The sequence below is a fragment of the Ovis aries genome, chromosome Y (assembly GCF_016772045.2).
Source record: "Ovis aries strain OAR_USU_Benz2616 breed Rambouillet chromosome Y, ARS-UI_Ramb_v3.0, whole genome shotgun sequence".
Classification (NCBI taxonomy): domain Eukaryota; kingdom Metazoa; phylum Chordata; class Mammalia; order Artiodactyla; family Bovidae; genus Ovis; species Ovis aries.
In genome coordinates, this window is record NC_082741.1 from 17,460,184 (window position 1) to 17,480,848 (window position 20,665).

A 20,665-nucleotide genomic window follows, 5' to 3' on the forward strand; every position below is an offset into this window, starting at 1 on the left:
TTTATTGAGTAGGCCAAAGCCTTTGACTGTGTGGATCACAATAAACTGTGCAAAAATTCTGATAGAGATGGGAATACCAGACCACATAACCTGCCTCTTGAGAAATCTATATGCACATCAGGAAGCAACAGTATGAACTGGACATGGAACAATAGACTGGTTCCAAATAGGAAAAGGAGTATGTCAAGGCTGTATATTGTCACCCTCCTTATTTAACTTCTATGCAGAGTACATCATGAGAAATGCTGGACTTTAAGAAACACAAGCTGGAATCAAGATTGTCAGGAGAAATATCAATAACCTCAGATATGTAGATAACACTATCCTTCTGGCAGAAAGTGAAGAGGAGATAAAAAGCCTCTTGATGAAAGTGAAGGAGGAGAGCGAAAAAGTTGGCTTAAAGTTCAACATTCAGAAAACGAAGATCATGGCATCTGGTCCCAACACTTCATGGGAAATAGATGGAGAAATAGTGGAAACCGTGTCAGACTTTATTTTGGGGGGCTCCAAAATCACTGCAGATGGTGATTGCGGCAATGAAATTAAAAGACACTTATTCCTTGGAAGAAAAGTTATGAGTAACCTAGATAGCATATTCAAAAGCAGAGACATTACTTGCCAAGTAAGGTCCATCTAGTCAAGGCTATGGTTTTTCCAGTGATCATGCATGGATGTGAGAGTTAGCCTATGAAGAAGGCTGAGCGCCAAATAATTGATGCTTTTGAACTGTGGTGTTGGAGAGACGCTTGAGAGTACCTTGCACTGCAAGGAGATCCAATCAGTCCTTTCTGAAGGAGATCAACCCTGGATTTCTTTGGAAAGAATGATGCTAAAGCTGAAACTCCAGTACTTTGGCCACCTCATGCAAAGAGTTGACTCATTGGAAAAGACCCTGATGCTGGGAGAGATTGGGGGCAGGAGGAGAAGGGGATGACCGAGGATGAGATTGCTGGATGGCATCACGGACTTGATGGACGTGAGTCTGACTAAACTCCAGGAGACGGTGATGGACAGGGAGGCCTGGCGGACTGTCATTCATGGGGTTGCAAGTAGTCAGACAAGACTGAGCAACTGAACTGAACTGAACTGAAGGCCAAAGCTCTTCTGTCTGTTGCTGCTAGCTCCTATTCATAATGGCATCACCATGGTTGCAGCATTCCAAGTGGCTGTACCACCTCCTGTCATCAACATGGCAGATCCCAGTGTGCCACAAGTGTCTCAGGTTAGACTCGTTTGGTGACCACATGTGAGGAAGGATGAAAATTACACCTGAGACATAGGGACATACCCATTAAGGAAGAGGACTGAGAATCTTCCAACAAGTTGAGTATGCTGCAGATTAAATGAGAAGAGGTCAAATGGGGGGGGGGGAGGGGAATGTCCAGGCTCAGGCAGCTGTTAGAAAGCACAGGTATTATAGCAGTTTTGAGTCTGAGGAGTCCTTAGAGAGATTCAGAGTCCAGTTCTCTCCCTCTTTGGGGAATTTCCCAAAGAGTTGTAGTTGTCCTCTGGCTCACGTTGAGTACTAGGACACTGACAGATGAGACATTACGAAATATGTGTTTTTTTTTTTTTTTTTTTTTTTTTTTTAATGCATTGAATTGTTGTGGTTTTCTTTTTGGTGCACTATTTTTCTTAGTTGTAGGCTTCATTGTTACTACACATTGTATTGATCTTTGATTATTCCAACCATATTTTCATTTTTGTATAGCTAAGTCTACTTTTACTTTGGTTTCTTATTTTCTGTGCCTTTTATTGCTGTTGCATCACTTCATTCTTTAACACAGGTATGCATTTCTATGTTAATTGTGGTTTTCTGTTATTCTGTGGGGGCTGTTCTGATCTTCTTGTCATATTTGTTTTCCTTATTACTCAGTTGGCCCTCTGCTCTGGTATTGTTGTTTGCCTTGAGATTTACTTGATTGGTTCTCTTAATGAATATGTTGTCTTCTCTGTAGTGTTTACTGCTTGTGGTGCCTTTTATTTATTTATCTATTTGACATTTATCTATGTTACTTTTTTTTTTTAATCTCCTCAATCTGTTACTATGCTTTTGTAGTTACCTGGGCATAAGTTGGGCCTGACCTTTTCGAGTTTCAGCACCTGAGAGGGTAACAGGCAGGAAGGCCAGGGGTCTACAAACAGGAAATAGCTTGCAAGTGTCAGACATTTTTATCTCTCTTAAGTGGCAGGAGGAAACAAACTAATGATTTTTATTTTCCTTTCCCATACAAATTTAAAAGAAGGTTTCTTTTAATATTGTGGTTCAATAGTTACTTTGTGGACTAAGGTCGGTCAGGTCAAGGCTATGGTTTTTCTAGTAGTCATGTATGGATATGAGTTGGACGGTGAAGAAGGCTGAGCACCAAAGAATTGATGTTTTTGAACTGTGGTGTTGGAGAAGACTCTTGAGAGTCCCTTGGACTGCAAGGAGATCCAACCAATCCATTCTGAAGGAGATCAATCCTGGGATTTCTTTGAAAGGAATGACGATAAAGCTGAAACCCCAGTTCTTTGGCCACCTCACACGAAGGGTTGACTCATTTGAAAAGACTCTGATGCTGGGAGGGATTGTGGGCCGGAGAAGAAGGGGATGACAGAGGATGAGATGACTGCATGGCATCACTGACTCGAGGGACGTGAGTCTGAGTGAACTCTGGGAGTTGGAGATGGACAGGGAGGCCTGGCGTGGTTCAATTCATGGGGTCACAAGGAGTGAGACACGACTGAGTGACTGAGCTGAACTGAACAGAATGACACCTGGTTTCGTCAAAAGTTTCTATTCTCAAATCTTGAGATAAGCAAAGCATTTTCCTTATGGAAATTTTTGTCTTAAACTATGCTAATGTACTATGCTATTACCCCAAACTCTGTCCTCAAGTCAGTTCCACCTAATACCTTAGAACCTACTTGACAAGCCAGTATGTTATACTCAGATAGTATTTCCCTAATCTATGTAAATGAAAGTATTTGCATGGTAATTTGTCCTTCTACAAGATTCAAGTTTATCATTTTATGGCCTGGGATGAATAGGCTGATGCCAAGATTATTCCAAAAAGCATCTAATGGGTGAGGGGGCCTGGTATCACTCTGAATTTTAAAACATTCCTTTCTTTCAGTAACAGACTAGTAGTGACTATAAACATCCAGCTGAAGACTAGCAGGGGGATACTCATTCTGTCCCCTTCTGATGCTGATGTCAGAAGTATCCTCTATCTCCTTTATACTTTAATAAAACTTTATTATACAAAGCTCTGAGTGATCTAGCATTGTCTATGGCCCCAGATTGAATTCCTCTCCTCTAGAGGCCAAGAATCCCTTGTCCTTTCATTCTGCTACAACCTCTCACACTGAGACCAGGATCATGGGACACCAGATAATTCCTGTCACCAGTGAATATTATCAGGTGACAGTCTCCTAAAGGCCTCTTAATCTCAGATTTACTGCATTCAACTGTCTGTGCAACCCAGAGCTGATGCCTCACACCACACAATAAGTAAAACAGAAAAACACAGCGACTCATCAGCAGGTAGACTGCCTAATGTCAGACTAATCCCATAGACACCTACAAATGACAGGAACAGATATGGTCCCACCATTAGAGAGGGAAGACTCAGATTCAGACTCAAGAACACTGTTGTCAGTCTCTCCTACTCCAAAGCCCACACTAGCCACTCAACCAACTTTATTGACTTGTACTGGAGACAAGGAGCAAATAACTGTAACACAGCAGTTTGTGAATAAATAACCATTAACACAGTAAGTAGAGAAATGTGAAGAGAGAGAAATATGTGGTGGGCAAAGGAATGTGGTAAAAACTCAAAACATAAAGAAAAAATGGGCATGTTCCCTGAAAATGACTTGGATATTGTGGTATTAAAGGTGATAAAACATTCTAGAAATGGAATGGAAAAAAGACAAAGAAACATTTCTGAAGGGCCTAGAAAAATGAAGAACTAATGGCAAACGATTAACAACACAAAAAAGGACTTTGGTCTCCTATATGCTAATACACACTGTTGTAAAGCAAAAGCCAACACTACATTGGAAAGAAATTATCCCCCAATTAGAAATGAAGTTTAAAATGAAAAACAACTGTTCAAAGGCACAAGTGACCTGACAAACTTAATTGATACTTAGAGAATATTTCACTGAAACACAGCAGAATATATATTTGTGAAAAGTGAAAATAAAATATCTTCAAGATATATCACAAAGTGGATCTCAAATCAAGCCTTGGTAAATTTAAGATAGTGGTAACTGTATCAATCACAATGCTATGATTTACGTACCAGATTTTGCAGGCAAGGACTGTGAAAAACATGAATCCATGTAGACTAATAAACATGCATCTACATGGCCAAGAGATCACTTAAGAAATGTGAAAGAAAATGAAAGAAATGTCTTAGAAGCAAATAATATTAAAAATATGATTATCCGAAAATTGTTGAGTATGCTAAAGCAGTCAAAGAGTAAAGTTTATAAATACTACACATCTCAAGTAATTAACATAACCTTAAATCTAAACCATTTAGAGAAAGGAAAAAAACAAAAATGCAGACAACAATTCCCAAATTGAATAGAAGGGCAAAAAAAAAAAAAAAAAAAGATAAAAATCAGAGCAGAAATTAAAGAAAGGAAATGATGGAAAAAGACAGTTAAAATCAGTATCATTAAAATTGATCTCTTGAAGAGGAGAAACAAAATATATAAATCAGGGTCCGGACTTATTAAGAAAAAAAGGACAAACAGATCAATCAAATTTAACATGATGAAGGATGACATTATAGCTGATATCACAGAAAAAAACGAAGAATCTTAAGAGACTACAGCAAACAACTGTACATCAATAAAGTTTAGAATCTGATTCATGGACAAATACTCAGAAATTCAGCTATGAGGAAACAGAAATATGAAGAGATAAATCACAAGCAATAATATTGAAACTGTGATGAAAACTTTCTAGTTGACAAACTTAAAGCCAAATGGCTTCACATGGAAATTTTATAAACCAGTCAGAAGACTGCTAGCACATGCACTTCTGAACCTTTCCCAAAATTCTAGAGTTGAAGGAAAACCCAAACTCATCCTACAAGTCACCGTGACCCTGACACCAACACCAAGATAACACAGAAAATGAAAGTTAGAGACCAATATCATATAGATGAACAGAGGCAAAAATCCTTAACCAAATAGTAGCAAAAAAAAAAAAAAATCCACCAATACCATTAAAGGGCTGAACACCGTTGTTAAGTGTGGGGTATATTCCAGATATGGAAACATTCTTCACTGCTGCATGTCAATGTATAGTGAAGGATTAAAACCATATGATTACCTCAATAGTTGGAGAAATTTTTTTGATAAAATTCAACGAAATGGTAGGGACCTAACAGAAGCAGAAGACATTAAGAGGTGGCAAGAATACACAAAAAACTGTACAAAAAAGATCTTCACGACCCAGATAATCATGATAATATGATCATTCATCTAGAGCTAGACATCCTGGAATGCGAAGTCAAGTGGGCCCTAGAAAGCAACACTATGAATAAAGCAAGTGGAGGTGATGGTATTACAGTTGATCTATTTCAAATCCTGCAAGACGATGCTGCGAAAGTGCTGCCCTTAATATGCCAGCAAATTTGGAAACTCAGCAGTGGCCACAGGACCTGAAAAGGTCAGTTTTCATTCCAGTTCCAAAGTAAGGCAATGCCAAAGAATGCTCAAACTACCTCACAATTGCACTCATCTCACATGTTAGTAAAGTAATGCTCAAAATTTCCAAGCAAGGCTTCAGCAATATGTGAAACATGACCTTCCTGATGTTTAAGCTGGTTTTAGAAAAGCAGAGGAACCAGAGATCAAATTGTCCACATCCGCTGAATCATGGAAAAAAGCAAGATAGTTCCAGGAAAACATACATTTCTGCTTTGACTAGGTCAAAGCCTTTGACTCTGTGGATCACAATAAACTGTGGAAAATTCTGAGAGAGATGGGAATACCAGACCACCTGACTTGCCTCTTGAGAAATCTGTATGCAGGTCGGGAAGCAACAGTATGAACTGGACATGGAGCAACAGACTGTTTCCAAATTGGAAAAGGAGTAGGTCAAGTCTGTATATTGTCACCCTGCTTATTTAACTTCTATGCAGAGTACATCATGAGAAACGCTGGACTGGAAGAAACACAAGGTGGAATCAAGATTATTGGGAGAAATATCAATAACCTCAGCTATGCAAATGACACCACCCTTATGGCAGAAAGTGAAGAGGAGTTATAAAACTTCTTGATGAAAGTGAAAAAGAAGAGTGCAAAAGTTGTCTTAAAGCTCAACTTTCAGAAAACGAAGATCATGCCATCTGGTCCCATCACTCCATAGGAAATAGATGGGGAAATAGTGGAAACAGTGTCAGACTTTATTTTTGGGGTCTCCAAAATCACTGCAGGTGGTGATTGTAGCTATGAAATTAAAAGGTGCTTACTTCTTAGAAGAAAAGTTATGACCAACCTAGGTAGTGTATTCAAAAGCAGAGACATTACTTTGCCAACTAACATCTGTCTAGTCAAGGCTATGGTTTTTTAACTGGTCATGTATGGATGTGAGAGTTAGACTGTGAAGAAGGCTGAGTGGTGAAGAATTGACGCTTTTGAACAGTGGTGTTGGAGAAGACTCTTGAGAGTCCCTTGGGCTACAAGGAGATCCAACCAGTCCATTCTGAAGGAGATCAGCCCTGGGATTTCTTTAGAGAGGATGATGCTAAAGCTGAAACGCCAGTACGTTGACCACCTCATGTGAAGAGCTGACTTATTGGAAAAGACTCTGATGCTGTGAGGGATTGGGGGCAGGAGAAGAAGGGGACGACAGAGGATGAGATGGCAGGATGGCATCACGGAATTGATAGACGTGAGTCTGAGTGAAATTCTGGAGTTGGTGATGGGCAGTGAGGCCTGGTATGCTGCAGTTCATGGGGTCACAAAGAATCGGACACGACTGAGGGACTGAACTGGACAGAACTGAACTGAACTGAACTGATCCTGTGTGTTCTTGCCACCTTCTCATAATATCTTCTAATTCTGTTTGATCTATAACATTTCTGTCCTTTATCAAACCCATTTTGCATGAAATATTTTCTTTGTATTTTAAATTTTATTAAAGAGAACTCTAGTCATTCCCATTCTGCTGTTTTCTTCTATTTCTTTGAATTGATCACTGAGGAAGGCTTCCTTATCTATGTTTGCTTTTCTTTTGAATCTAGGTATTCAGCTACAGGTATCTTTTTTAATCGTTTTTGCTGTTTTTTTCTTTTTCTTTCTTTCTTTTTTTTTTTTTTTTTCCACAGCTATTTGTAGGGCCTCCTCAGATAGCCATTTTGCTATTTTGCATTTCATTTCTAGGGGTATGATCTTAGCCCCTGTTTCCTGTACAATGTCATGAAACTCCATCCATTGTTCATCAGGCACTTTGTCTGTCACATCTAGTCCCTTAAAACTATCAGATATAGTCCCTTAAATCTATATTTCACTGTACAATGATAAGGGATTTGTCTTAGGTCTTATCTGAATGGTCTAGTGGTTTACCCTACTTTATTCAATTTAAATCTGAATTTGGCAAAAAAGAAGTTCATGTTCTGAGCCACAGTCAGTTCCAGTCTTGGTTATGATGACTGTATACTTTCTCCTTCTTTGGCTGCAAAGATAGAATTAACCTGAATTCTGTCTTGACCATCTGGTGATTTCCTTGCATAGTCTTCTCTTGTGTTTTTGGAAGAGGCTGTTTGCTATGACCAGTGCATTCTCTTGGAAAAACTCTATTAGTTTTGCATTGCTTCATTCAGTACTCCAATGCCAAATTTGGCCATTACACCAAGTGTTTCTTGATTTCCTACTTTTGCATACCAGCCCCCTATAATGAAAATGATATCTTTTTTTTTTTTTGGATACTAATTCTAAAATATTTTGTAAGTCTTCATAGAACCATTCAACTTTAGCTTCTTCAACATTTCTGGTTAGGGCAAAGTCTTGGATTACCATGGTATTGAATGGTTTGCCTTGGGAATGAACAGAGATCATTCTTTCATTTTTGAGATTGCATCTAAGTACTGCATTTACGACTCTTTTGTTGACCATGATGGCTACTCCATTTCTTCTAAGGGATTCCTGCCCACAGAAGTAGATATAATGGTCATTTGAGTTAAGTTAACCCCATTCCAGTCCATTTTAGTTCACTGATACCTAAAATGTCGACCTTCACTTTTACCATCTCCTGTTTGACCACTTTCAATTTGCCTTGATTCATGGACATGACATTCAGGGTTCATAGGTAATATTGCTCTTTATAACATCAGACCTTGCTTCTATCACCAGTCACACCCACAATTGGGTATTGTTTTTGCTTTTTCTTCCTCCCTCTAGAGTTATTTCCCAACTGATCTCCAGTAGAATACTGGGCACCAAGCAATCTGGGGAGTTCCTCATTCAGTATCTTATCATTTTGCCTTTTCATACTCTTCATGGGGTTCTTAAGGCAAGGATACTGAAGTGGTTTGCCATTCCCTTCTCCAAGGACCACATTCTGTCACACCTCTTCACCATGACCCTCCCATCCTGGCTGGCACCACATGGCATTCCTTAGTTTCATTGAGTTAGACAAGGCCTCGGTCAGTGTGACAAGATTGGCTATTTTTCTGAGAATATGGTTTCAGTGTGTCTGTAGTCTGATGACCTCATAAGTGAAATCAGTTCCTAAAGATTGTATTCCTAATGTTACAACATTGAAAACAATTTGTGGAAAGCAAATCTTAAGAATCAAGTATAAAAACTAGACTCGTTTACATAGTGCAAAAAAAGAAAATAGAGGCCAAATTCATTCATATACATACATACATACATACATACATACATACATACATACATATATATATATATATGAAGAAGTGTTTAAATAATAGATGTATGTGCTTTTATTTGAAAGGTAATAATAGGAGAAATAAAAGTTTAGGTTATTAAAAAGGACTAACATTTTTACAAGTTAAGGAACTCATATAGAAATAGATCTCATATTTCAAAAATAATAAAAATTATTATTATTATTATTTGCTTTTTCTAGTGCATAGTCCTCTGTTCTGTGAGTGTGCCATGATTCACTGTGCAGCTTTAGAGCCTTCTTTAGGAAAGGTCCTTTCTAAAATGGCTGTCTCTAATGTTCCCATGGTTTATGTTTCTTTGTCACGTTAGCTCCATCAGATTGTCCTCAGGGCACGAAATCCTGGTTCTAACCATGGTGTGTTTGATACATCACAGGCCTCCTCTCCAGGCCTCATATATGATAGTGGACAGAAGCATCTGAGCCTCTTCTTGGCTAGTAATTACATTTATTGGCATAATCTATTGCTTTTGTTCTTTTTTGTTCTTTTCCCCCTAGTTCTTCTCCCCCCACCCCCACCCCCACTGACACCTATGAGATAGGGTTTCCTATCTTGTGTTAATTTTCCTCCTTTAGGACTCCCTCTCCAAGGGGAGGGGTGTGTCTTGATCCCTAAAAACTTTTCTTCCCTTACTTCTCTTATTTTGTCCTACCTCCTTTTTAATAGATGGGTTTTCCTTTCTCGGTTTCTAGGGCCCATCAACATTGTTCAAAATGATTTCTGGAAGGTGTTCCATGTGCAGTCGATCCTTTGATAGATTTGTGTGGGAGAAATTAAACTGTGCCTCTTATTCCTCTAACAGTATTTAGATCCCACCACGATCATGGAAGATCCATTTTATTAACTAAAATATTGTTGTTGTTCATTCTCAGGGTCATGTCTGACTCTCTGTGACCCCTTGGACTGCAGCACACAAGGCCTGTCTGTCCCTCTCCATCACCCAGGCTCTGCCTGAAATCACATCCATTGAATGGGTGAAGCAAGACAATCTTCTCATTCTTTTTCACCAATGTCTCCTTTTGATATCATTGTTTCCTAAGAATCAGGGTCTTTTCTATTGAGTCAGTTTTTCCTCAGGTGGTCAAAGCATTGGGGCCTCATCTTCAATATCAGTGATCATAATCCTTCTTCAGAGTTGATTTCCTTTATGTTTGACTGGCTTGATTGCCTTGAAATCCAATGGACACTCACAAGTCATCCCTAGCAGAGCAATTTGATGTTCTCACATCTCTACATATCTACTGGAAACACCATAGATGTGACTCAAAGTGCCTCCATTGGTCAAGTCATGTCTTCAGTTTTTAACATACTTTCTAAATTTGTGAAAGCTTTCCTTCCAGGAAGCAATTGTCTTCTAATTTTATAGCTCCATCACCATCTGCAGTGGATATTGAGCCAAAAGAGGTAAACTGTCTCTGTTTCTGTCTTTTCCACTTCCATTTCCTATGAAACTGTGGCACCAGATGTCATGATCTTACTTTGTGTAATATTGAGAAGGAAATGGCAAGCCACTCCAGTGTTCTTTCCTGGAGAATCCCAGGGACTAGCAAGCCTGGTGAGCTGACATCTTTGGGATTGCACAGATTCAGACACGACTGAAGTGACTTAGCACAGCAGCAGAGAATTCAAATGTACTGTTTATCCTGTTTTCCTATGAACACTGAGAATTATTGTATTCTTGTACCTTTGTTTTCCCTCGCTGTTTTGGATAAGAAATTATTTTTTGATAATATTCTAAGATGATAGTTACACATTATATATTATACTACTGGTTTTAAGTTTCCTGCTGGAGCACCTGTGTCATACTTCTGTGACGACTGGGTTAAATATTGCAAAATACACACCCTATAATGTATTTTTCCATTAACATAATATATTGAGCCTGTTCATGTTATCTAGTTAGATTTTATCTAATGTGGCTACTACAAAAATACAAAGTAGGACAAGGAACAAAATAAATTGCCAGGGGCCAGCACGGGAGATCCCCCCCATGACAAGGTCATGCAGGACTCGAGGGAATCCCTGGGCCATCTGACCCATGACAAGGTCATGTTGAGCCTATGCTTACTGCAAAATTCTCACATCCCTCATCCATTGTGTTCCTGGGAGTGCATATAGTCAGGATGTAGAAAAGTAATAGCCTTAGCATTAGCAACATTAGACTTTGAGTTAATAAGTTCTTTCTTTGCTGTAACCTGGTGAACCTTTGCTCCATAAAAATGCAACTGTACTTAAAGGGTGACACAGGCTAACAATTTAAGAAGAAACATTTTAAGGAAAAATCATTGTCTGCTGTTCTGACTGACCAACCTTTATCTAAAGGAGGTCATGGAATATCATCAGGCCTCTGGAATAGAAGATGATATACAGAAAATAAGACTTTTGCAGGAAGAAACCTGATATCGATAAAAGTTATTACTGATGGAATAGTGAGTTGACTCTGCATTTTTCACCTTGCTGTATGTATAACACAGGGTATAAAAGCCCCAAGAAGAATAAAATAAATGAGCCTCATTCGAAGAAGCTTGGTCACCCCATGTCTCTTTCTTTATCTCTTTATCTATCTTTTTTCATTCACCGAGGTCATCCATCCTGAGGATATCCCTGGACTCTGCTGAGGCTGGACCTCAGCAATAAATGATGTTGACGGGACAGGAAGCTGAACCTCTGTGGGATGAAGAGAGAGAAATTTTGGTCATCAATGATTTCTATTTAAATATTTGATAACAGAAGTTGTAAGTGATGAAAGAAAACTTTACATACTGAATTATGGAGAAGTGATTTGATTTACACATCACATAATTTCAATCTTCAGCAAGTCAGAAGAGCCTGTCTGTGATCTATGCACAGTGCACAGGGCATATATTTTACCCATTAAATGGGTATCTGTTATTTCAAATCCAGCTGGTTGACTATTGTGCATGTGGTTCCTATGTGTTCCAATGTTACTACAGACTTGAATGTTTAAAATGGTATCCAGCGTGGGGAGAGCAACAGCTTTCTCTGAACAATATCTCTAAGTAAATGAGAGTTCCTATTTTATGGCCTCAAGGTGTCCTCATATGTATGAACCCCACCTCTTATAACAGAAAGAAGAGTGGAAGATGAGCTAGATTAAATGAGAGCCTTTTAGCAACTGGATCTTAAGTATTCAGCCTGTGATTTATTAAGTAATGTTGGGATCCCAAAACATTTCATTTAAAATTTTGGGAGCAAGCAAAGGGTTTGACCACCTAAATAAAGTTACTTAAAATTATATTTTGACATATCCACAAATATACAAATGTGTGTATGTGTACGCATATAAAACAAGTACAATGGCCTTTACTTCCTGTTAGGTATAATAGCATAGAAAAAATTCAAACGCAAATATAGAATGATTAGAAAGTCTACTCAGTTTTTCAATATATGTACGTAGAAATGCTTCAAAATATGTTTTATTGACTGCATGTAAAATATGAGATTTGTCCAGGTTTAGTGAAAAAATAGATATAGAAATATATATATATATTTATATTTATATTTATATGCATAGATATTTATGTATATAGATATAAAATAGACAGATATGTTCCCATAACTGAAAATATTGATATCAAGCTTAGATCCCAGAATTATTTCCAACTCCTTGCTCCATCTCAACAGGAAATAGAAAAAAATATTGCAGATTAAAACACTTCAAGAACTGGACGCCTGTATACCTCCTCCTGTTCTGACAGTAATTTTGATCAGAGAAGCTAGAAAAACTGGAAACAAAGGAAAATATTCAAGCGATAGGCAATAGTAACGATTTAGCCATTAAGCAATGTCAAAGGTCTTTAGTTCTTCCTCAAGGGACATTGATAACATTCTGAGCAATATCCTGGGAACATTTTTAGAGATGCTTAAGCCACAACCAGGCTAAACTGCATGTACATAGACCACAGAGTAGTTGGAAACAGACTGTCGATGATGTGGACTCCCAATATCCTCAGTAATAGGCCATTAGTAGAATACCCCCAAAACCGTGGTGTGTGATCAGTCATTAAAATCCTTCCCCTGAAAGCATGTGGGGATTTGGGTCTTTGAAGCACCTAAGACTGCTAGGACTCCTTGCTCGGTCCTATAGTTAACATGTGCTTTCACTGAAGCCCAGAGTTATTTGATTGATTTTACTGCACAGTAGCGAGTAGACCCAAGTGTGCTTGGATAACAGTAATGAATATTAAGAATGTGTGTATAGAGGGTGATAAATCACTTTTATTTCAGAAACCAGGAAGATTTATTGATGTAATTTTTCTGTGTAAAAATACTTTACAAATGGGGTTTTGCAGGATTCATGGCTTTGGTTACGATTTCTGTAAGCAGTTTGTATTTTAAGTTGATGCTGAGTTAAACCCTGTTTGAACATTACCCTTCAATTGCTAGGAGACCACTGACTTTGTGATGTCACAGTTAACCTTCCATTGCCAGGACACCAGTGACTTGGTGATGTCACAACTTTTTGACTTTGAGAATCACTGTGAAGGTCTAGAGAGTATCTCTCTGTAGGCCAGCCAAGCAGCACTTGAAGTTGCAGTGTGTAAAATCAGACATATGAGAAATATACCTGAAGAAAGATTTCTCTGAGATGGCAATATTTCTTCAGAAATTTAAGATGGGCCTCCTAATGATGAATCTACTGGTACAGAAACCTCCATTAAATCTTCTTTGGATGATAATACACTTACTGGGGACTCGGTTTTGAGATCAATGATTGAAGAATATGCTTTTCAGGCTTTGACTGAGGATGTTGTGATCAAAAGGCCACACTACACATATTCTATCTGTGAAACATGAAATGTATGATTTTCTTTCATTCACATTTCTGCAAAACTTTGGAATATAGTTGCAAATTATCAGCTTGAATCTATTTGGTTGGACGAGCATGGCATTAGTAGTGATCAATGAAGAACATTTTAAGAAAAAGGTCTTGGAAAGAAAGGAGCCTTTAAGAATAATTGAAACCAACAGTATGAAAAGTTTAGTTTGACAGCTTAATGTTTATGGGTTTTGTAAAAAGCAACACAATTTTACAACGATCTGCTTCATAACCTGACTTTCTGGAAGAAGAAAACATATCTCTTTTGAGCAAGATATTCCAAAAATTTCAATTTTTGGCAATATGCCTTTTGAGGAAATCTATATGCAGGTCAGGAAGCAACAGAACTGGACATGGAACAACAGACTGATCCCAAGTAGGAAAAGGAGTGTGTCAAGGCTGTATGTTGTCACTCTGCTTATTTAACTTATATGCAGAGTACATGATGAGAAACGCTGGACTGGAAGAAACACAAGATGGAATCAAGATTGCTGGGAGAAATATCAATAACCTCAGATATGCAGATGACACCACCCTTATGGCAGAAAGTGAAGAGAAACCAAAAAGTCTCTTGATGAAAGTGAAAGAGGAGAGTGTAAAAGTTGGATTAAAGTTCAACAATCAGAAAATGAAGATCATGGCATTTGGTCCATCACTTCATGGGAAATAGATGGGGAAGCAGTGGAAACAGTGTGAGACTTTATTTACAGATCCAAAATCACTGCAGATGGTGATTGCAGCCATGTACTTAAAAGACGTTTACTCCTTGGAAGAAAAGTTATGACCAACCTAGATAGCATATTCAAAAACAGAGACATTACTTTGCCAACTAAGGTCTGTCTAGTCAAGACTATGGTTTTTCCTGTGGTCATGTATGGATGTGAGAGTTGGACTGTGAAGAAGGCTGAGCACTGAAGAATTGATGCTTTCTTACTGGTGTTGCAGAAGACTCTTGAGAGTCTCTTGGACTGCAAGGAGATCCAACCAGTCCATTCTGAAGGAGATCAGCCCTGGGATTTCTTTGGAAGGAATGGTGCTAAAGCTGAAGCTCCAGTACTTTGGCCACCTCATGCAAAGAGTTGACTCATTGGAAAAGCCTGTGATGCTGGGAGGGATTGGGGGCAGGAGGAGAAGGGGAGGACAGAGGATGAGATGGCTGGATGGCATCACGAACTCGATGGATGTGAGTCTGAGTGAACTCTGGGAGTTGGTGATGGACAGGGATGCCTGGCTTGCTGCAACTCATGGGGTGGCAAAGGGTCAGACACGACTGAACAACTGAACTGAACCAAACTGAAGATTAAATCGTGTGACCTAGAAAGCACGTTCACATATGTAGTTAAAACGGAATTTGAATTTGAGATACAAATTTTTGAAAACGTTTTATTTTTTTAAAGTTGAGAACAGCTGAAGGTTAAAATGTTGGATATTTAAAAAAGTTTCCTAGCAACCTGAAACCAGATACAAATTATGAAGCCAATGAAAGTGGTATTAACTGCATATATACATCATATTTTTAGTTGAAGAGCATATTTCTTTTGAAATTTTACTTGTTAAACTGCTAAAGGAGATGTTTTATTTGATGCTATTTAATTGGTGTCATTAAAGGAATACCTTTTTATAGCTTAGCTTTATCAGTTTTACCTTGGTTTGTAAAGAAACGAAATAATTTAATCCTTTGATTTTAGTTACAGACCTACTATAAATCAAAGTTCAAAACCGTCCATCCCCAACTTTTAGTAACAATGCAAAGAAGAGTTGGGATTCACAATGTGTCTCCAATATCTTCACTAGTTAGAGATAACAATAAGTATATTAAAGGAAGTGTCAACAAAGATGACCATAACTTGATTTTCTTCCAGAAACCAAAGGAGAGAGTGCATTTTCAGCCTCCATAAGTTTAAGAGTGCCTTTCATACAAAAGCCTCATACCAGCCAGATAGTTGCTAATACAAGTGCCCTATCTCCATGTGACTTACCTTCTCCATCAGCAATATCAGTTAGACAAACAGACCAGATTGTGGTAGGTCAACCTGCTCTTTGCAACACGTTGAACATTTTTAATTCACATTCACATAGCAGCTACACTCAAGTAAATGTCCACGTTGAGGGCTTTGCTACTACAACTACATCTACTTCTCAGAACTACATTGTATCTCCATTTCAGAGCAGTTATTCTTGACTGACGATGGAGCCTTCTAAATTTCCAGTCATGTATAGCGATATATCAGCCCACGACAGTCCTTTTCCTATCCTGAAAGTGAAAGGTAACTCATGGTCCTCATGGAGTAAGCAAGGATCAAAATCAATGGTTGATCCTAAATATATTTCACTTCGAAATACTCTGAGCAGAGTCCCTGCTTGCTGCACTATCCACATTGTCATGAAGACTACCTAGAAATGGTGGCAATCACAAATTTGTGGTCATTCCTTCAGATGGCAGTGGCAATATTAAGTCATGTCCCTGCTTTGGTATGGTAATCCCCATAGGACAACACCAAGTTAAGTTTAACGTTCTCATTCTTGCAGCTAATGGGCTGATATCTGTCGAATATCTGTGTAGACAAGGGAGTGGTCGAGAAAACGCACTCTTTTTCTTTCACTGAAACGTTTCATTAAATGTAAGTGAGAATACTATGCTTTAGAGAGGTAAGCATTTTGGAGCCATTGTAAGAGCTATTGAAATTGGTGTCCTTAGTTACCATTTCAAGCCCAAAAACAATGGCCTTGTTTTAGATTTCAGATGTGTTACTATGTAGTCAAATTTGCATGTTTTGAGCAATATCACCTTAAAGTTGATTCCATCTTACATTTCATTGTCATGTACTGATTAATCCTTCTCAGTTGCTTTTGAATCTTTTTCATGCTCTGTTTGAGTGGCAGGCCCTTCTCAGAAAGAACAGGATTAATTCACTTAGTCCTCTGTGATAATTTGGAAGAAGCATGGATATGGACATTCAATATATCATTTTGAAAATCTACTGTTTGTGTTCCCTCATGAAAGCATAACATTAACCTGCACTTCAATTGTCTAACCAAAGGAGGTCTGGATACATGATCCTTTGCCTTGGTGATCAATTCCCAGATGGCTTCAACATTTTGCTATCCTTAATTCTCAAAAGTATAAAGACAATAGCTTGATACATTAGGGAAACCTTGCACATGAATTCAAATTTTCTTTCCTTTATATATTTACTTTCTAATTGGTGCCTAAAATTGTAAAACAATGAAAACACTTTCAGAGTTTCACTGTAAAACAATGGAAACTCTTTCAGTTGAAATAGTGTGAGACTTTATTTTGGGGGGCTCCAAACTCACTGCAGATGGTGACTGCAGCCATGAAATTAAAAGACACTTACTCCTTGGAAGAAAAGTTAAGGCCAAACTAGATAGCCTATTGAAAAGCAGAGGTACTACTTTGCCAACAAATGTACTTCTAGTCAAGGCTATGTTTTTTCCAGCGGTCATGTATGGATGTGAGAGTTGGACTGTAAAGAAACCTGAGCACTGAAGAATTGATGCTTTTGAACTGTGGTGTTGAAAAGGACTCTTGAGAGTCCCTTGGGCTGCAAGGATATCCAACCAGTCCATTCTATAGGAGATCAGCCCTGGGTGAACTTTGGAAGGAATGATGCTAAAGCTTAAATTCCAGTACTTTGGCTGCCTCATGTGACGAGTTGATTCACTGGAAAAGACTCTGGTGCTGGGAGCGATTGGGGGCAGGAGGAAAAGGGGACAACAGAGGATGAGGTGACTGATGGCATCTTCGACTCAATGGACACGGATCTGAGTGAAATCCTGGAGTTGGTGATGGACAGGGAGACCTGGCATGCTGCGATTCATGGGGTCAAAAAGAGTCAGACACAACTGAGCGACTGAACTGAACTGAAGTGAACTGATAATTGTAAAAGTAAAAACGAAAATTTAAGTGATGTAAATACAGCAAATTGGGGCAAAAAGTTGAAATATTGATGGGAGAAGATTAGAGGATGAAATTGGATACTTAAAGTATAACAAGCAAAAATGTAACTGCAGGACCTATCAAGTTCAATATGACTTCCATATTGTTACTCTGGATTATTTTCATTTTAGCAAATCACTGAATAGTCTTACATGCAGAATATTCTAAGATACCATGGCATGTAGAACAAAGTTATATATTTTAAAACATTCTGATTTAAAATGTCACTAGAGTGAAATCATTCAACTACAAAATAACTTCCTTCCTAAACCTAAAAACAAAAAACAGAGAACTATGTGCAGTTCATAGGTGTCCTTCTCTGAGTCCTTGGGTTTTATTCTCCTTTATTTTTTTTTTCAGTATATATATATATATATATATATATATATATATATATATATATATATATAATGTGCCTGTGTGTGAGCGCACATCAGATTAAGAATGTGTTCGTGAGTGTATGTCTAGGTTCTCCTTTGGACTTTTGTGTTAGAGATTTTGGCTAAAGAATTGGCTAATTCAAAAATATAAAGAGGCACAAATTAAAATGCCCATTCAAATGACGGCTTTTGGTTTTCGAAGTGCAAGACAGCTGGGTGGGTTTCAGAAGTTGAAACCATTTAGATAATAACTAGGTTACTGCACCCTAACAGTGTTAAAAATTATTATACTCTCCCAATCACCCAGCAAAAATTGAGTGGGACCTTATATGTCTATTATATCTGGCAATAACAAAACACCCACCTGCTAATATGGCAGTACCAGAGAAGGCTAAGTAGATGCCTGGAGTTTTAACCAGGTCTTCCTATAATAGGATGCTACATTCCTATGGGAGGCTGCATACTCACCAATAACAAAGAACACTCTTAGAAATCAAAGAACCTAAAGATGGAATCTGTAATTCTGTTCTCAAATGGTAGACGTTGCTTTCCTCCTTCCCAAGAGTATCAGACAGTTAAAATAGAAGGAAGTTATAACATGGCCCACATACATTTACATAATACTTTATATGTCCAAGTCCCACCACACTGCTAAGATGATGACGATACAGGTCTTTTGGCTTCAACTCTGTGTGACAATCATCATATAAGAACATATAAATATTTGAGATGCACTGATAGTGCAAATCTATAAAGCCAAATGTCTTGAGATCTGATTCAAAGGGGAAAAATGTGTACTCCATGCCCTCAGTTTCATGGGACTTTCACATGCATTCACACATTTCCACAGCCCTCAACCTTTATCTGAAGTCAAAAAACTGACATTAAGAAGAGGAATGATCTATTCACACAGAAGGAAAGTGGAAAAATAAAAATGGATCCAGTCTCCTACATACTTCCATCCTCAGTAATGGAACCCCTTGTAAGCATTCTTAAGGGCAACTAGGAGAAACAACTCAAAGATGCTTCTCCCAGGATTAGAGAGGTTGACTACAAGCTGTAAGTTTGCTTAACTCTCACCTCATCCTTAAGATAACAAACCATGCCTGTTAACATATTAGAAGATGGGCAGCACTAGCAGATATTTACAGACAATGTCTGTTTCTGCCTAAGGCCAAGGTTGTAGATCCAAGTGGGGTGGGATAAGGTTTCCATCTCAGGATACCATATGACATCGCAGGCGTTCTCCTTCGCTGGTAAGCTTTAAAAAGACTTTGCGGGAAGTACAATATGAGGGAGGAAAACAAGGAAACTGACAAGAGCTGTGTTCTTTCTAATTGTCCTGTATCTCACTTATCACTCCAAGTCCAATGACAGATTTAACATGCAATCTGAACCATCTCCCAAGCACTGCCAGTTCTAATTTTTTGATGTTCAGTCATTCAGACTTGTCAGACTTTTGTGACTTCATGTACAGCAAGAACCCTGGTCTCGCCTGCCATTCAAATATCCCAGAGTTTTATTCAAACCCAAGACCTTTGAGTCAGTGATGCTTTTACCCATCTCACCCTCTGTCGTTCCCTTTTTCTCCTGCAATCAATCTTTCCCAGCATCAGTTTCTCCGCAGTGATTTTGCTCTTGGCCTCAGGAGACCGATATGTGCAGCATCAGTCCTGAGAATAGTCAGAAATTATTTCCTTCATGGTTTGCTAGTTTTAACTCCATGTTCACCACAGAACTCTCACACATCTTCTCCAACACTACTGTTGTAAAGCATCCATACTTTGGCAGTCAGTTCTTGTGTTCCTGCTCATTCCTCCATACTTTACTCCTAAAATGCAACTTTGACTATTCAGGCCTTTTCAATAATCTCTCAGCTTTGTAATACGGTTTCTAGTTTGGTCATAGCTTTTCATCCAAGGAGCAAATGCCGTTTATTTTCATGGCTGAAATCACATCATGCAGTCATACCAGAGGTTGAGAAAGTGAAACCTGTCACTAATTCAACTATATCCCATTGAAATATCTCAAAATGTTGGAAACATATTGCATGATCTTATTTTTTGTGTTTGTTTGGTTTTGTATTGAGTTTTCATCCCGCTTTTTCAATCTCCCCTTTCACCTTCATCAGAAGGGTCTTTAGTTACCAGCGTTTTTCAGCTATTTGTGTGTTGTCATCATATAACTAAGGTTATTCATACTTTTCACAGTAATTTTGTTTCCAGCTTCAGATTCTTTCAGCAAGTAAATTTCCATGAAGTATTCTGCACAGAAGTCAAATAAACTAGATGACAATATACAGCCTTGATGTATTTCCTTCCCTATCTTGTACCAGTTCATTATTCCTTGTCCAGTTTCAACTGCTGTGTCTTGAACTGCCTGCACGCTTCCCTGGAAACAGGTATGGTAGTCTGATATTCTTATTTCTTTAAGAATTTTCCACAATTCGTTGTGACCCTCACAGTCAAGGGCTTCCCTGACAACTCAGGTGATAAAGCACCTGCCTGCAATGGGGCAGAAACAGTTTGGTACCTGCGTCTGGAAGATCTCCAGAAGAAGGGAA

General features: G+C 38.4%; 1 pseudogene; it reads left to right on the plus strand.

Moving 5' to 3' along the window:
- Nucleotides 1-1,144: 1,144 nt before the first annotated feature.
- LOC132658950 (heat shock transcription factor, Y-linked-like) lies at nt 1,145-16,159 on the plus strand (annotated as a pseudogene).
- The last annotated feature ends 4,506 nt before the right edge of the window (nt 16,160-20,665 follow it).